General features: G+C 48.5%; 1 long non-coding RNA gene across 1 annotated transcript in view; it reads right to left on the bottom strand.

The window, feature by feature from the left end:
- Positions 1-6,312: 6,312 nt before the first annotated feature.
- The window catches only part of LOC146869440 (uncharacterized), an 80,692-nt gene continuing 68,046 nt past the window's right edge, over positions 6,313-18,958 (bottom strand). The window contains exon 5 of the long non-coding RNA XR_014981423.1: positions 6,313-7,023. This is a non-coding gene — a long non-coding RNA (uncharacterized LOC146869440). The remainder of the gene's footprint in view (positions 7,024-18,958) is intronic.

Here is an 18,958-nt window from a genome sequence, read left to right on the forward strand (position 1 = left end):
TTTCTCACTGTTGCATTTGTATGTTACACTGGTACTAATAAGGCAAAATCTTTCCAAAGACTGTTAGCATGTGTACACATGTCAAAATAATAAACCATACACTCTTAAGTGCATTATAACCAAACGGTAAATGCGAACTTTGGGATGGCTGCATGGAAACATGTTGTGTTTGGTGTTAAACACCTTGGTTCATACCCCCACACCAATAACTGGTGTGGGAGTATGATCCCACCCTTCCAGAGGGAGAGACATGACGGCACCGGTATACCCGGTACCAGCTAACAGAGCCCTGGCATCACAAAATGGATGCTGTCAGCCACAGACACGAGTCTGCCCTCCTGCTGCTGGATGAAACTCTGGCAGGGGAGGCCTGGACAATAGGTTTCCTGTCACAGGGAGGTGTCACCACCTCCCAGACAGGCTTTAATGTATTGGGGCTGGGTGGGTGCACTCCAAGAGTGCTTTGAAGTTCACTACTGGGATCACATTTGGTGTCCCTGTGCATAGTCCAGCTCAAACCGGTTGCAGGGGCTAAAAACTGGACAAAGGAAATGGGTGTAGCCACCCCTCTTTCCTGACCCTCCCATAGGTGGCTCCCTAGAGTTTGTCCCACCCCTTCCTTGGGTATAAGAAAGGAACCCCTGGCTAAAGGACTTTAGATTACACCTGGACGAAACTCTGATACTGAATCCTGGAACTTCGATGATCTACATTGAACTACATGAGTGAAGAATCTCCCTTGGAGTAAAGGAGTTACTCCCCTGCAAGGCAGGCACCAAAGACTCATCTGACCGGTTTGCATCTCCAAAGCTCCCGCCGGACTCCGAAGAATTTTGCAACACAGGAGGTGGGTTTCCATGGTCGTAGAGGTTGATCAGTGTGCACAGCAAGTCTGAGGCCTTGTGGCGACCGTGCAACTCGAACCCCTGGACACAGCGTCACTTTTCAGAAGCATCAGCTTTCCAACGACTCCTGCAGCTGAGCTTTGGGTTACTTGTAGTTCTGACCCCGAGCAGCATTTGCACCGAAGATTGCCCACCTACACTCCACGAGTGTTCCGTGAGCTGGCCCTTTGTGTTTTCTCTCTAGGTCACTTCGCGATCCCTAGTCCGTCGACTGGTGGGTCCCTGTGAAGGTAACTTTACTTCTAATTGGGCTTACCTGGTTGCTCCAGACATGCCCTGACTCTGTTGCGTGGGGAGTCCCCAGAACCTTGCTGGTCAGCATCGAAGCATCTTTTCTCTTCCTGCGTGGGTTGCTGTTTCCAAGGCTTGTTGTGTTCAATCCGAGCACCAACACCGCAGCACTCGACATCCTTTGTGGGACAGCTCGAATCCAGCTCCTGGTTGTCGTCGATGCCTCCTGGTCCTCGGGGCTGCAGAGTCAAGCTTCGCCTTTTCGCATCTGAATCACCCGACATCGTTGGGCATTCGTCTAACGTGCCCCTGGTCACTGGCAAGTGACCCAGACACTGTCCCCTCTGCTTTCAGGTTCTTCTGATCTTTGATCCAGGCTTGGATCACACCAGACACTTTCTCCTTCCTGGCAGCAGCACTTTGCAGCAGATCGCCATTGAAATCAATGACGATTCCCGACACCATTTGATAACTATGCACCCGGCGTCCCTGGGTGAGGTAACTCCAGTACTCCAGTGCTCCCATGGGTGCTGGCCCTAGAAACCCCTAAGTACTGCCGAAAATTGCTGGAGGCCAGGAAGGAGGCAGCAAGCGCTTTTAAAACCTTAATATACTTGCAAACATAATGCCTCCACCCAAAGTCAGCACCCGGTGCGGTCACACCGGTTGCACTGCCCTAGAGCTAGCCCTTCTCAAGTGTCCTGTGACCTCAGTGACAGAGTCACTGTCACTATGGTATGCTGCTTCATAGGCCTGTCTGCAAGACTGGAGGTGAACTTTAGTATGGATTGTGGTGGACAAACCTTGAAGGTTAACCCACACTTGCCACTGCTAGGGTCCACCTGCTGGTCTAAGGTCTTGCGCAGCCTTCTAAGGTCTAGCATAGGAATGTGCTCCCTCAGGAGAGTGGTCAGGTGGACTGGTTATTAAGGCTGAACCTGGTTCCCCAGTTCCAAATTCAGTAGCTCTGGCCATAGTGCCACATCCTCTCCCCCACTGAACACCATACTGCCCCAATGAGAAAAACTCACACTGCCTTCAACTACAACCCAATTGCTGCCGGCTATAAACACCTGGATGCGGCTCAATTTAAATGACGCACTAGACAAGAGCAATGTGCGGCCTACAAAAAAAAGTAACAACATCCTGGAAAAAGCAAACCCTCAAAGGGAATGCAAAATTTAGCAAACCATGTGAAATGTAAGCAGGAACAACATGGTTACCTTTACACATTTACACTCACTATTCAGAAATCAGTGAGTGCTTATGCCTGAAAAGTTAAGGACATGACTACAGGGCCCTGAATGGACCCATTTCAATGTCCATTGCTTATATCCTTACAAAACGTAAGCAGTATGGTAAAAAGACCACATCCCTGGACACAGAGTCGCAGTACACAATTTGTTTTCCAATCCACACTTTGCAGTACCTCCAGGATTGGTGCAGTAGTTGCAAACCCAGGGAAAACAAAGACAAGAAAACAAAAATAGGGCTTCAAACAAAAATAGCGCTTCACTGGCAAACTCTGTAAAAGTGGCGCTAATGTGTTTGGGTGTAAATAAAATCAATCTGGCCAGTTAGCTACCACTCTGTCTTACTTTATTTAGTTATTTTTCATATTTTTTATCTTTTATTCCAGATGCTGCACTTTGGAATTAAAAGACGACATTTCCGGCAAAAATGTTTTTCTTTTTGGATCCATTTCACAGGGGGGCAAATAAAAGAAAGGAGAGGAAAGAGAGTGAAAACCCCGTCTTGAAGTCTCGGTTTTCAGTAAGAGAAGAACTGCTAGACAGAAAGAGAGGGAAGAAGGAAAGAGTGTGGGGGGCAGCTGAAGCGGCAGAGCAGAAGTGGACACTGTATTTTTCTTCTCTGGGCGAGAAGGAAAAGACAGAGTCTTGTTACTTCTCTGCCACCCGTCCTCGAACGCCAGGAACACGCCAGGAACTCCGAGCTTTATTTATAGGTGATGGTGATTTCTTGCGTCCTGGGACGCATTTTCAAAATAAAAAAGTAGGGGGACGGAATCCCTGGAATTGAAGAAGTAGGGGAACGCCGTGCCCGGCCGATCCCGCCCACTTCGACCGCTGGTGACACTTCACCCAGGCTCTACATTTTTCGCCAAGAGAAATTTAGCAAGAATTTTTTTCAGAACAGCAACAAAAATGATTAAAACGTGTGCCAACAAATCGAGGCGGCCCTTTTGAACACAATAGACATAGACGGTTACTTTAGAATGGCACTTACGGGGTTCTAGTCATTTACTATTTAAGGCCTCTGCTGCACGGGGCAGGTGATGCTGTGACACAGTGGCATATAACAAATGACAGCATTGTGAGTTTTGTAGCCTTAAAGGTCGTGTTGTGGTGACACTGGCCTATCTGGTAAACCACTTCTGTGATGTGCCAGGCAATATGAGAACGCAGGACATAGTTAGTAATGGCATGCTATATCTATTGCAAAACTTTAAAACACTAGTAACTCTAACAGAGTCTCAACCATGTCTGTAATTATTGGTTTGTCAGTAAAGGTGAGAAACGAAGCTGAAATGAGTAAGGAAGTAAAACTGCTGTAGAGCATGTACACACCAGCCATGTTTATCTTTGTGTTTCATGCCCCCGGTAGACTGGGTTTAGCCCGATAGGTTTTCCTTCAATTGAATTTTCACTTCCTTTTTAAAAGAAAGCAACGTAGGGGCCAGTCTTCTAAAGTAGGTCTTCCATCACTTGGGAACAGGCTGCAGAGCGGTTGCTTAGCAGGATTGCCTTGTGCTCATTTATACATTTTGAAGAATAGCCATTGCCGAGCTCTCTGTGTTGTGTGAGCCTCGTGGGACAGGTCATTTGGCATGTAAGTGTGGTGGTTGTTGGATGAGTTTGTGCTGTGTAAGAAAGGCAGCCAGGTTTAAATGTGGCTATTTTCTAGAGGCAGCCACTGGAGAAGTTATGTTTGAATAGGCAGGTAGATATTTTGAGCAGACCACAAATTCTGTTGACTGTAGCAAGGAACTGTGTTTTTAGTAACTCCAAAAATGTACCTGAGTGTGTCCGAATCCGTTTCAGAGGGCTCAGGGCACGGAGGGGCTACTGGGCCCATGTAGTGTGTTGCGTTGCTTACTTTGCTTGGAGGCATCATTGCGCTGCAGCCAGCGCGAGGGTGTCTCGCTCTCTATGTATTGTTTGTATATGGTTCCATGACCGGTCTCTGCTCTGTGCGTGCCAGGATTCTGTCAATGTTAATCAGTTGGCCGAGATCCTGGTACGCAGCGCGAGCGCTTGGTCGTGGGTGCTTCAATTATTAGAAATAAATCCTTTCAACTTATCTCAGAATTTTCTCGTCTTCATTTTACTTCATTTGGCGATGACCGGATCCACATTGCCAGCACCCGCCAACCAACTCCTCACTTATTTTCAGCGCCTTCATTGCCATTTTCTGCTTCACCGCGTACAGACAATGCGCACGACCGCGCCTTCACCTTAGATTTTTCTGGACCTTATGATGTCTTACCCCATAACATCAAGTTTCTCATCCTGATGGTTGACTACCATTCTAAATGGATTTATCATATGTTCTGTGATTCAGCCAGCACCTCTAATGCTTTCACATTTTTGAAAAATGTTTTTGCTGTGGAAGGTTCGCCATCTATTATTGTAACTGACAGTGGTACCCATTTTGTCTCGAACAAGATGTGTAAATCTTTAGCTGAAAACTATGTCACTCATTTTAAAGTTGCTGTGTATTCCCCAGCGTCCAATGGTTTGGTTGAAAGGGTGAACAGATTAATTAAGGATGCCATCAAGCAGCTCTTTCGTCTGGTCAAGATGTTCAAGATTGTGTTGAGGCTAAATTATGGTCTTATAATATTTCTCCTCACTGCACCACAGGAGTTCCTCCTTTTACCCTTTTGAGGGGTAGAAATGGCCACACCGATTTGTGTCTCAATTGGTTGCAAAACAAACATGATAAGGGTGGCCCTCGTAACAGAAGTCTTGAGTCTAGTGTGTTGCATTAGCAGAATCTTATGAAGTCCTTCCATGATTCAGGTAAATATTTTAATAATATGGAATTGAAAGTCTTTGATTGGGTTCTTATCAAAAATCCCCCAAAAGTTCCCAAGGATTTGTCTAAATTTTCTGCCCCTGTTCAGGTCACCGGTGTAAGTAAAGGTTCAGCACTCCTTGGTAGTAAGGGGTGGTGGAATAAAAGATCGCTTGTGCATCTTTCTGGATCACAGGTCAAGTCTTTACTGAAGTTGTCAAAAACACGAGGTTGAACATTGTGGCTGGACTAGTTGGTTGCATGATCCTACTTCTGGTGTTTCACCAACTGTACGAGAACCTGATACTGGGAGAGTTTTTCCCTCTCAATGTTCACCCTCACACGTCAATCTGCAAGAAAGTCTTGTCTCTAAGACTGTTTCGACTTCTGCCGGTTTCCCATGCGATCTGCTGATTTGTGTTCTCGCAATAGAAGATTACCCTCCAGGTTCAATGATTATGTTTTGTCATGAATTGGTAACCAGGACTTTTCGATACTCCTTTTGCATTCAATTTCAAGTTATGCTTACCATTGTTTTTGACAAATGTTTTTCTTCTGCTACATAGTTCTATTTTCCTTTTGTTCTTGGGGGGGGGGGGGTTGAAGTTGTTGTGTGTAGCGTTGCTTACTTTGCTTGGAGGCTTCATTGCGCTGCAGCCAGCGCGAGGGTGTCTCACTCTCTATGTATTGTTTGAATATGGTTCCACGATTGGGCTCTGCTCTATACCTGCCAGGATTCTGTCAACGTTAATCAGTTGGCCGAGATCCTGGCACGCAGCGGGAGCGCTCGGTCGTGGGTGCTTCAATTATTGGAAATAAATCCTTTTCACTTATCTCAGAGTTTTCCCGCCTTCATTTTACTTCAGCCCAACTCTGTTTTCCCGGCGCCCGACCTACTATGGATCCTGAGCAACTGGGCCAATTACCCCTTCTGCACTTGACTCTGAGCAGTAGCTTTGGATGAGTAGTCAAAGCAGTCAAAGGCTCCTTCAGGAGGGCGGCGGGGTAGGGATGTGTAGGTAGAGATTAGTGAACACAAGTCATAACTCAAAGTGCACTCAGTAATGTCAATAAATCAATCTCCAGTCAAATAATTGTTTTTACCATAGAAAGAAGTGTTTTATTTCTAACTCTGCTCATTCAAAGAAGTGTACGATATTCGGAAACAATAACACAATCCACTTGAGGCCGGGGCTCTAGTCGTTATCTAGCAAACCCCTTTCCCACACTCTCCCTTGCAGTGTGTACAGGATAATTCTGCTTTCACTGATGGCCGCATCCAGGGAATGCTCACTAGTAGGCCTTACTCAAGAGTCCTCTTTGACTCTCAGGAAATCGTCAAAAGTGTCTACAGTGCCACATCACCTTCAGCAGCTAATCACCCGGGGCACAAATCAAGTGTTACCCGCTCCAGCAGCACAGAAGCGTTCAGCACTTCAGCGGGTGCCCGTCTGTTGGCACTTGCAATGCTCTGAACCTGCTCAGCATATTCGGGCAGCTTGTGGTACGCGCAGCAGCAGTCGCAGGCTCTCTCCCAAGCAGTGCTGCCTGTCTCGACAGCGATTGGAGGTGCTCCCGGCTTCTGTTGGTGCAATAAGTTCAGCCAATCCCCACACGGGGGTGAAGGAGTTGATCTTGTACTCCCAAATTGGATGTCAGCGGCGGAATGAAGTCCACTCGGCGTCCTCCTTAATCCACAGGGTCAGTGAGGGGGCAGGTCTTGGTGCTCAGTTTCGACCCACAGGTCGCAGCTTTAGTTTTCCCTGGTGTTGGGGCGAACTTGACAATACTTTGTACCATGTCGCTCCTGGCATATGGGGTTGCTGCAGTAACTTTCCTGTGCCGTAACCTATACCATATAAACACGAAACAACAATAGGGGGCTGCATCATTTTAACAATTTTACTTCTTTGTGAAGATCATTTTTACTCAATAAACATGACCTCTGCATATTTTTTTACAAATGCTCATATCACTTTTTAATCTTAAATATCTTTTCAAGCAAGAGAGAAATATCAACTTTCTATTATGAAATGTACAACGTTTAAAAAAATCTTTGTGTTCATTGTGACAAACAAATCTTAAAGCATAAACAAATAAAAAACATGTAAAATTCAATATTCAACCAGTCCTACATTTGGGGAGCCAGAGCGATAGATTAACAACAGGGGCTCTTGGTGTACAGTATGGGGGTCCAAGATATCTAATATGGACTTGATGGGATTGTTTTTCTTTTACACTGAAAATTAATTTTTAGTCCTCCGTATTGATCTTCGTTGTGCAAGGATACCCCATTAGTCGTGGTCTATGCGTTTCAAACCCTAACTCCTTTACGGGTTCTCCTCAGGACAAGGTCTGGGTAATTTCTGAAATAGGAAACAATTGTGTATTACTTGAAGAGCGGGGAAAAGATTTTTGTGTTGGAAATGTCACTGTTTCTTTAGTTTAGGAAGAGTAAAAATCTTTCCGCCTCAAGGAAGAACCCACATTTCTTGTTTGCGTGGCTTGGTTCATTAAAGGTTGATTTGTAGAAACAGCAAAGAGTAGAACGAGCCTCTTTGTGACCTTTTATGACTTGTATCATTCTTTCTTAAATAAAGATGAATAATAGCCGGCAGCGTCAAAGCACTAAATTCCTCATTTGTGACTTGTTTGAATTTTTCTGATACTAAATCCGTGTGTCACTGCCAGGGCTCATTCGAATCAGGACGTCAAAACATGTACCATGGCAGCCCCTCCTGGCATACTGGGTTGCCACTAAGGCATACAGAAGTCTTGGCACTTTGTTGGCAATATTACTTCTATGGTCGCTCCCTCTGGCATTCTGGGTCACTTCAAAGAGCCGGTATGGGCTTGGCGGTCCCTGCACAGAACTCAATGCATGGCGCAGCCCAGAGTGTCCCTCTCCTGGCTTACAGGGGTCACCGATTCACTCTTGCACACGGGCAAAATAAGCCTTGCAGTTAACATCTGGGATGGGTCAAGCCAAATATCCCCTTCCCATGCAAGATTACAAGCTCACCCTCTCAAGGGACCTACAAATGGAAAACAGTCTTAACAACCGAGCTGACTCATGCCTGCCTTTCCACACAAGCAGAACAACGCTTGCCTAAACCACGCATCTGCCTAGATGGGCGGGGAGAGGAACACATGGAGTATCTCCTGGCAGAAACCTGGACTTTGACAGACGTGATTAAAAGCCATGGGTGGTGTTAAGTCTAGCTGGGTGGCTGGATGGCGGTGGTGGAGCCTTTGGTTACTTGGGTGGCTGTTGGAGGTGTGCTGAATGCTGTGCGCTCCTCTTGTGTTACATGCGCAGAGCATGGCTGGTATGTGCCATAATGTTGGAGAGGCACAAGTCGCACCGTACTAGTGCCGGCCGCCTCCACGCCTAGCAACTGTTGTGTCGCGGCTCTAGAGCCTTACCACCTTGCTTGCTTATGCCGGACCCTTGCTCTGGACATGTATTGTCGGACGGTGGACCTGAGCATGGGGCACTGGGGCGTATGGCAACTGACGGGGATAGGGATAAACCGCCAACTGCAACCGGATCCTATTCATCCCCGAGGAACGTTGGCCTGGCGGAGCCCCGGTGAAACTGCGGACGAACAGCTGGTGGGGCCACTGCGTCAGTGTGTGCAGCGATGTTATTGAAGTGGTCCTGAGGGACCTATGCTGGGGGTGAGAAATTAAGGGAGAGACAGAGGGCCATCGAAGAGAGGTGGGGGCGGGGCCCCGTCTGGCCTTCAGATCGGTGAGTCACCGGAGAGGGATCCGCCAGGCTAGGCAATAAGGGATAGCTGCGAGCCCGAGGAGATGTGGGCGGACCTGCACAGATGACGTTACGACCCAGTGGCTTGTCAGGGGCCCCTGAGGGTTCTGTAGGGGGCCCGCCCTGGGCACAGCAGTGATCCTGGAACCTGGAGGATTCCCACTGAGTCGTAGGAAAGCCACGTTAGCAGGGGACGGACCCGGGTCATGAATAAGCACCACACAAAGCCTACCATATCGTTCTCATGTGGCCGCCTTCCCAGTTATGGGTAGAGCTGGAGAACTCTGATTGTCTACATGAGCAGTGGAACTGACCTGGAGCGCCTTGTACTTCGGTGCCCCCAGGGGCTTGACCACGGGTGGCTGGATTGAGGGCAGACTGGGTGGTGGTGCACCAATGGCCTTGGCCCCCGCCATGGGGCGGGGCATTAAATGGACCCAGCAGCGCCCTAGCCTTCTTTTGAACATGCCATTGGAATTGTTGGCTGAAACACAGGATGCCCTGGACCTCTGTGACATGGGTAAGGATAAGGCACCGTGTCCCCTCCGCCAACACAGTAACTCAATATACCACGATGCAACACCCCCAACAGTGGATAACTAGACAAAAGGGTACCAGCGAAGAGGGGGAGGATAGAGGTGGGGAACCCTCCAGCGTGGACCTGCTGGCAGCCATATAGGGCTCCAGAACGGCCCTGGAACACCAAATAGAAATAGTCTCGGTGGACGTGAATCTACTGAGGGCGGACCTGAGAAAAGTAGTGGACAAGGTGTCCACAGCGGACGGAGACATTGTTGAGCTAAGAGGAGAGGTGGTTTTTATGAACAGCAGGTGGCTTAAATGGCCACGACCATAAGGGCTCTGGAGCGTCGGGTCAAAGATGCGGAGGGTTGGGCCCTGCGCAGCAATATCCACGTCCTGGGGTTCCCGTAACAAGTTGAGGGGAGCTCGTCGGAACAGTGGATCCGTACTCAACTGTGCCCATGGTACCTGTCGGGGAGATGCTCTCCTTCCCCATGAACCGCGTAGCCAGAGGTGACAATGGGGCTCTCATGTCCAAGTGGGGGGGTGCAACGAAATGGACAGACCACAGGGGGGCCTAGCGAGATGCCGCTGGGGTAACAGAGGGTCACCTTTCGAGAGGGAGGCACCATGCACCTTGGGACTTTAGAAACGCAGGCTTCAGACTCACATTCTACCTCGTCCATACTGGAGCCTGGAGATGTGCCAGTGACCCTGAGCCCAACAGAAGATGTTGTTCTTGACTCCCTGCCAGCTCCAGCACCGGAAACGGAAGACGACTGAGAGTGGTGCCCAAGACTATACCTGATTGTTTCTTCTTTATTGTTATGATAGTGCAGTGACCATGTGCACTTGTGCTGTAGACCCTGGTTTCAGTGCGTGTGGTAACGCTGCAGAACTGTTTGATGGTCGAATGGTGGTGTGGCTGGGCGGGAGACTTGGGAGGGACGGTGGATGAGAGGAGCAACTGTCGCCTGCATTGTGTACACACTGGAGATTGATACATTGTTGCCCCTCCGTGGGCTATGGCTGATCACAATGATGGTTTGATCCCGGTCAGGACTCTAGTTCTCCCTGGGGAATTAACCAGTCCCTGTTGGACTGATGGGTAGGCTGTGCACATCCTGGCACGAGCAGGGGGAGGGCACTAACGATTGCACAGTTGCACGTTATTTGTCCATGGGTGGGGGGGGGGGGAGCTGTTAATGTATTGATGGTTTATTAGATGCAGCTTTTTGCAGCAGCAGCAGCACACAGTGGCTAAGGGTCAACAACAGGGGATTTATTTGAAACACGCAGTACATGGGGATGGCAACTGAATTTAAACTACTGACCTGGAATGTCCGGGGCCTAGGCACTTGTACCAGGAGGCATAGAGTGCTTACCTTCTTGAAAAGACATCACTTATCTATAGCATGCTTACAGGAGACATCTAGACAGGGTGGCCAAGAAATGACATGGTCAGATGTACCATTCTTCCTATTTGACTTATGCTAGGGGTGTGTTGATATGGGTGGCTCCCGGGATAACTTTCACATTGACATATATGGAGGCGGACGTGAACAGTCGCTATGTGCTGATTAGGGGAACACTAGACGGTTGTGACTACTCCATTTTAAGCTCCTACGCCCCGTATGCCAATAATCCAGCGTTTTATCAGGTCATGGAAGACTTAATAATACAGGAGTTGGATGTACCCATTCGGTAGATGGGGGTCTTTAACTACATATTGGACTGTCCAGAGGAGAAGACGTTGTAGTGACACACTTAGATCGTTTAACTCAGTATTGAAGTGGGGAGGTCCTGTCCAGGTACCGAGGACATGGAGAATGTCTGCTAAAATCTTAGAGGACCCGGTAGGCAGGGAGGCACTGTCTCATGGACTGATGGAATATATGGCATTTAAATGGGAGGGGATGGCTAGTAGGGCCACAGAGTGGGAAGCACTGAATGTGGTGTTGAGGGATGTATGTATGTGACTAATGTGTGGGGTCTGCCGACAGCTCCAGCGGGAGCTCAAAGAGCAGGAGGACGCCCTGGGGGCAGCCCAAGCAGAGGAACAGGTGCATTGGACTGCTGATGACAGAGAACTGTCTGCGCAGACTCATCGGCGACATATGGGATAGGCTAGATAAATGCACACTCCGTCAGTACAGAGAACGTTACACAGGAATAGTCTGGGCAACTTTTGACCTGGATCTTGCGGAGGGAACAAGCCCTATCGCTGACTACGTGTCTGCTCACGCCGGAAGCTAAAATAGTGTACACCAGAGCAGCCATTCTTGAGGCATTTCAGCGACACTTAAGGAAAGTGCACAAGGTGGACCCTGCTCTCCAAGCAGACCGCTATATACCACTTTTGGAGGGATTACCCCTGGCGCACCTATCCTCGTTGTGTGTGGAGGCAGTGTATGCCCAGTTGTCATTGGAGTAGGTGGGCGCAGCGCTACAGGCGCTCCCTAGGGCGAATGCTCCGGGGAGGGCGGACAGATTCCCGCCAGAGTTCTATCAGGCATTCTCGGCTGCGGTGGGGCAGTCCCTACTACAAGAGTACGGGGAGGCACTTGATCAGGCATGAATCTGCAGCGGTAATCTCATATATTACATGAAGCGAAGCATAGAAATGAGGAACTGGCCCTGGTGTTGATAGACCTCGAGAAGTCCTTTGATACTGTGGATTGGGGTTACCTACAGGAAGTGCTGAGAGTGGTGGGCATAGGGCCGTAGTTTCAGAGCTGGGTCAAATTGCTCTTACGGCCCACACGCTAGGATTCGGGTGGGCCAGAGTCCCTCAAGAATGTGAATAGGGGAACGTGTCAGGGGTGCCCACTCTCACCACTGTTATTTGCCCTGGCGATTGAGCCGTTAGCCGTTTGGGTGCGGCGAGAAATTGGTAAGTGGGCCTTTCGTTTAGGTGGAGCCGCACGTTACATTATATGCAGACAAAGCTTTGTTCTGCATAGCTTCACCCTGGATGGCACTACTTAATCTGTTGAGGCTCCTTTATGATTTTGGGCACTTTTCTGGCCTGCATCTAATTCGCCACAAATCCTTAATCTTCCCTTGGCGAACATGGAAAAGTTACCCCATGAATGCTTCCCTTGCCTTAGGTTGTGCTGGGAAACTGGCACATTTTAGCTATCTGGCTGTACAGGTAGCGCTTACAGATGCCCAACTGCTCAACCTAAATGTGGATAGAGTACTCGCTGCATTGTGGAGATCGGTGGCCTTTTAAGAATTTGTTGCCGCTCTCACTGATGGGCAGACTGGCACTGTCCAAGATGGTGGTACTCGCACACTGTCTTTATGCTTTGCAGAATACATTATGCGCTATCCCCAAGATTGTAAACAACTGAACTCGGTGTTCACATCTCTGCTCTAGGCGGGTCCCAATAGTAGGGTGGCACTGAGCACCCTGTCTCGATGGTATGAGGAGGTGGGACTGGAGGCGCCAAGGCGGGGTTACTAGATTATTACACGACGCATCTGCAACATGCAACCCGGTGGTTTGATGAGGGATACAACTGGGAGAAGAGACTATTGGTGTGGTCACAGGCGAAGTGGCCTACATAGTAGGTCAAACCTCTTCTGTTTGGCAGTTGTACGTGGAATCAGTCCTGAAACATGGCCCGTTTCATCAGGAACTGCCTGTATGGATATTGGCGCCAGTGCAACAAATGGTGGCACACATGTCATTCCAGGATTGGAGGGACGATGGCTGCGAAGTGATGGCAGATTTATACACTGGTGAACTTTTAAAACATGATCAGGCGTGTGGGAATCTCACACTGGTACAAGGGCACTACTTGCACTACACAGGGTTGGTGGAAGTGTTTAAAGTGACATGGGCTGCCTATCCCGTGATCCTGCAGACAACACACACCATAGACCTAATTCGAACCTGTGGCGCTGGACGTCGATTGATCTGCTTGCTTTACAAAACGATGAGGTTGGATGCTGCTGGTCTTCCCCCTAGGGCGAGGGAGGCATGGAATGCATACCTGCAAACACCCATGTAAGATAAGATGTGCACCGCCATTAGTGGGCTGACACATACAGTATCCTGTAAAGCACGTTTTAGGTTGGTGCATTGCAATTTTTTGCCCCACACATGCCAGCGAAACTTGATCGTATTACTCCTTCTCGAACAGTTCACTTTCCACGATGTGGGGATAGAGCAGCGGATTTTCTACACTTAGCTTGGAGTTGCCCTAGGATGGATGTATTGTGGACCCAGGTAAGGGCCGATGTACAGAGGGGAATATTCCAAATTGACTGCTCACCGCTACACTGTTTACTGGGTCACATTAAAAAACCTAAAGGATGCAAGATGGTTTACAAGTTATTGCAGCTGCTGTTAGTGTTAGCAAAACGTAGGGTTGCTATAACATGGATGGGGCATAACTCCTCCACAGTAGATGCATGGCACCGCAATGTGAGAGAGTGGACAATGGCCGAAGAAAAACATATGAAATTAAGGTGAAGTGATGAGAAATTGGCAGATGACCTCAGGGAATGGAGGGAACTGAGTGGGGTGTTCTTAAATGCAAATCAAGATGAGCCCGATATTAGCGTGAGTGAGCCAGAATGGGAAAATAATCAATGATGGCTGGAGAGGAGAGCCCCAATGTGCTATTGTGATCAGTAAAGTCCTGACCCTAACTAGCCGAGCTCCTCATGAAGGTACTGTGGATTGCAGCCAATACTGTTTGTGTAACTGCTGCAGGATTGTTGAAAATGAAAATAAAGGTGTTAAAAAAAAAAGATTGGCTGGATAGCTTGCTGAAAGACCGATGGACTGACTGGTTTATACTTTGAAATACCTTACTTGACCCGGTCTTTACCTTACTTGACCCAGTCTTTACCTTACTTGACCCAGTCTGAGCAGAGAATCTTCTTGGATCCGAAAAGGTGAGGGGTCTTAGCTGCCTGCTGCTCTGATGAAGTCCAACCTGTCTGCTTAAGACCATTGATAAATGTTGCTCCAGAAGTGATGGCACTAGTCTGCTGTTGACTTGCAGGGCTAAAGGTGACTAAGGCCCTGAAATGAATGCTTATTTGTCATTATGAAACTTACCTCCTGAGGCTGAAATGTGTGGAATTTCCTGAGATGGAGACAGATACAAGAGTAAGCCAAAGATTCCTCAAAGATACAAGTTTACTTTTCTTGGGTTAAACTATTAAGGACTTGTTGGAGCTCAGTCACAGGACTATTGTATGTACGTATGTATGTGTTATATGTATAGCGCATGCCTTCCCAAAAGGCAGCCGAGAGCTGTACAGTGTCAAAGGCTAGGATGCAGTCATTTAGTGATTGGTAAAATAGTTGATTCTTGATAGCAAAAGTGTATTTCATCACGATGTGGTGTTCTTTAAAGAGATGCATATGCAACTCGTTCCTAAAGTGGAACAGGGATGAGCTAGTATTAATGGATATAGGGATGTTGTCTAAGATCCTTGGTGTATAGCCTAGTGCCTCTTTACTCTATAGCTTAATATCCTAGTCAGTGAAAGTGAGACAGTGAAAGTGTGTTAGGGAATAAAAAAGGCTGCATGTCACCCCTTGAGTCAAAGTGTGTTTTGCCACTGGTGGTTAGTAGTTGATTTTTGTGCGCCATGGAATTTTTCCACCCCTCCTTCAGTTTGTGATGTGCCCAAGTTGCTCTCATGAGACTGCACAATGTTTTTTTACAATCCATGGCTTGCGCAAGTCTGACAAGTCACATTAAGAAATTCTCAATTCTCTCAGCCTGTGAGTGATGGAGTTAGATTCAGAATTCAGACGTGCAACATTTTTAATCTCTCATTTTTAGTTGTTTTCAGAATTATTGAACAGATTTACACCAGACCTGAAAAGTATTTACATTTTGGCCAAGCAATACCATCTGGTTCAAGTTTGGGTTCAAATTGTTTAGAGGTTTTTGGTGTGTCAGTGAGGAAATATGCTTATGGGATTTTAAATGTGAATTACAGGTTTTGGAATGTCTTTACTAGACTCATGAAACCTATCAAACCCATGTGCTTCCGCATCTGTGAAAGGTTTGAGGATGACGTCTCAAATGGATCCAGAAGATATTAGAGGTCAAAAAGGTTGTTCTTATCAAATAACGATTGCAAACAGAACTACCACGGGCTCTATGCTTTTAAAGTATTTTTGTACCCAAGATAAATTTATGGATGCAAACATTTTGATTGCCTGGCAAAAATTCCTGATTCTGGTTAATGAGAAATGACAGACTTTTCAGTACATGCATTGACGAGTGCTGCACTTTTGCTAGTATGGTGGACTTTTCACAATTGTAAAAGTAGTAGTAGAAGTGTATTAGGTAGTGGGCCGTCTGGGTTTAGTGGACCTGTAAAGGTTCTTCAATGCCCACAGAAACTTAAGCTTGTGGGTAATCTCCAACAATTTAAGTAGTTTCCAAACATGGAAAAATATACAAATTGACTTCTTTAAGTTTGCTTCCACAATATGAATGGTAAATAATTGCCACCAAAATTAAGAGGGGATATAGAGAAAATGGTATGTGCAGAGGGGAAAATACTTTCTTTGTGGAGAAATAAAAATGTTACATGTGCAAATAGTCACTCGTCTTACATTTCCTATGAGGGTTTGAAAACTTGTACACATTCTGCATGTATACATTTTACTCCTGAGACTTTTTGAGAATTTCGAAATAGATATATTCTTCAAATGTAGGAGCAGTCCGGTAGGTGCAAAGTTCCGCACAGATCTGTTATTCCGATACTGTAATCCCCTAACCACCTTTAATGATTTTACTGCTGGACAATTCTATCCTGATTCCAGTAACGTTATCCAGCCCCACGGATGCACTTATCATTGAACTAGAGGCTGGTGAAAGCATTCCAGTAGTAAATGTACCTGCCTGGCCATGCGAATATACTAATTGGGAAGTAACAGTAACACAGACTGTACCAAGTCTGAGTATTCTGTGTGACAAACTGTAATAGTACTTTGACCATTCTTTTTTTTTTTTTTTTTTTTTTTGAAACCGTTTATTGCAATCTCAAATATATACAAGTATGGGCCTACAACCCTTCCGGCCGGCCGCTAAAGTGACAAAAGCAAATGACATACATACAATAAGGCACTTGGCTTTGCATAGTCGATAAAGCAGGAGGTATCAACAACGTGGGCCACATAACTCTGAACCCACAATACGGTTTCGTTTTATACAACACAACAACATAAAACCACACCCGCAAGGCAACCCACAATCGAAAATGACGACACGTGCTCCTCAAGTGGGGAACCCCAACCATCCAAAGAAATCCAGAGAGGGGGAGGGAAACTAATCCGGGACTGGGAGAACAGTGTGCCCAGGGCTGAGGGAGGGGGTCAACTATGGGGATGGAGCTGGTGAAGCGGGAGGCAACAACGGCGGCTCGCAAATACCCCCGCGGTAAGCGTTCCAGGGGCCCCATATCTTCACCCATGCCCCAGGCTTACCCCGTGCCACATATACCACCTTTTCTCGGAACATGCACCAATCCATATGTTCTTTCCAAGCCGACACCGCCGGGGGTCTCTGAGATCCCCACAGCTGAGCAACGTCACGTTTAGCTATCATATATCCCAGAGTCACCCATCGCGTCTGCGGAACCGAGTAATCAGTCGGTTCCCACACATTCAGCAGGCATCTCCTCGCTTCAGGCAACAGCGCGACATGTGTAACCGCTCGCAGGACCTCATGCACACCACGCCAGAATCGCTCCACCCTCGGACATTCCCACAGAATGTGTAAAAAAGTCGCCAAAGCACCACACCCACGCTTACACAATCCATCCTCGGCATAGCCCATACGCTGAAGCCTTGGCCCCGTCATATACACCCGGTGGAGTATCTTAAGCTGGACGAAGCGAAGGCGAGCCGGGATGGCCACCTCCTTCGGAGAGGCCACCGCGGAAATCCAGTCCTCGTCGTCCAACTCCAGCCCATCGGCAACCCAAGCCTCGCGGAGGCCAGTCAGTAAGTCCGAGCGGTCATTTATCAATTTCTTATAAATGAGGGAGATCGTGCTGTCCGGAACGTGGCCATCTAGCACTCTATCCTCCAGGGGGGAGGACTCCGGGATGGAGGCCACGTCTGGGAAGACGGAACCCAGTGCGTGACGGACCTGCAGGTAGCGAAAGTATTCACTGCCCTGCAGCTGAAACTCCGCCTGCAGCATCTCGAATGTCTTGAATCCTCCCCTCGTCCAGAGATCTCCCACTGTACTGATGCCTATCATGTCCCACCTCTCGAAGCCCTTCGAGGTCCACAAAGAGCCAAGCCTCTCCGACGCATACAACGGTGACGCCCGGGTCAAACGGTCCTTCCATCCCATAGCTGTATTAGCCGCGTGCCATACTCGCACCATGACACGCGTGGGTCCCGTCAAGCGGGAATCGGGCACGCTAGTGTAGAGCGCTCGATTGTAGTCGCCACCGGGCAGGAGCATTTTGTCCATTTCAAATGCCGGGTTTAGGGCGGGCCCATAGAAGCCGTGATTAATTGCAGCTAACTGGGAGGCCCAGTAATACCGCTTAATATCCGGGAGGGCAATCCCTCCGTCGTACCACGGGAGCGTCAATTTTGCCAGGGCTATACGCGGCCTCCCGTCCCAAAACAGACGGCGCTGTAAGCTTTCCACCTCACGGAAGTAGCGCGCCGGTACCAAGTCCATAGTGTTCTGGAGAGCGTACAAAAAGCGCGGCAATGACATCATCTTGAACAATGCCGCCCGGCCGAGCGGCGAAAGCGGCAAGCGCCGCCAGCGTGCGACGTCTTCCTTCAAGCGCTGGAGGGGGGGGAAGCAAGTTTCGCTCATAGCGGGCCACTGGGTCCAGCGTAATATAGACCCCCAGGTATCGAAATCCCTGCGAGGCAATCTGGATTGGACAGCCCCGAGGGAGGACAGGAGCCTCCCCGGAAAGCACATAGACACAGGATTTAGCCCAGTTAATGACAAGGCCTGAATTACGGCCAAAGGAGCGCAGAACATCGACCAGGACAATCAGTGATTTGCGCGGGGAGGCTAAGTACAAAAGGATATCGTCAGCGTAGAGGGACACGCGGTCCTCATACTCGGGGGTCCAACGGAGACCTCGGATGGATGGGTGCCACCTCAGCCACTCCGCCAGGGGTTCCAGGGCCAATGCAAAAAGGAGCGGCGACAGGGGACAACCCTGCCGCGTGCCCCGTCCCAGCACGAATGGGGCCGAGACTCGACCATTCACCACCACCTGTGCCAATGGGTCCGAGTACAACAATTTGACCCAACTGATGAATCCTGGGCCAAATCCAAATTTCGCCAACATCGCCCAGATGTAGGGCCATTCGAGCGTGTCGAACGCCATGGTGGCGTCCAGGGACGCCAAGATGGCCGGCTCCCGCACGAACGGAACACGCGCGAGCACCCCGTGCAAGCGCCGCAGATTAAGGGCCGTATTGCGATGGGGAATGAAGCCGGACTGGTCTTGGTGGACC

The sequence above is a fragment of the Triturus cristatus genome, chromosome 1_1, assembly GCF_964204655.1.
Source record: "Triturus cristatus chromosome 1_1, aTriCri1.1, whole genome shotgun sequence".
NCBI lineage: Eukaryota > Metazoa > Chordata > Amphibia > Caudata > Salamandridae > Triturus > Triturus cristatus.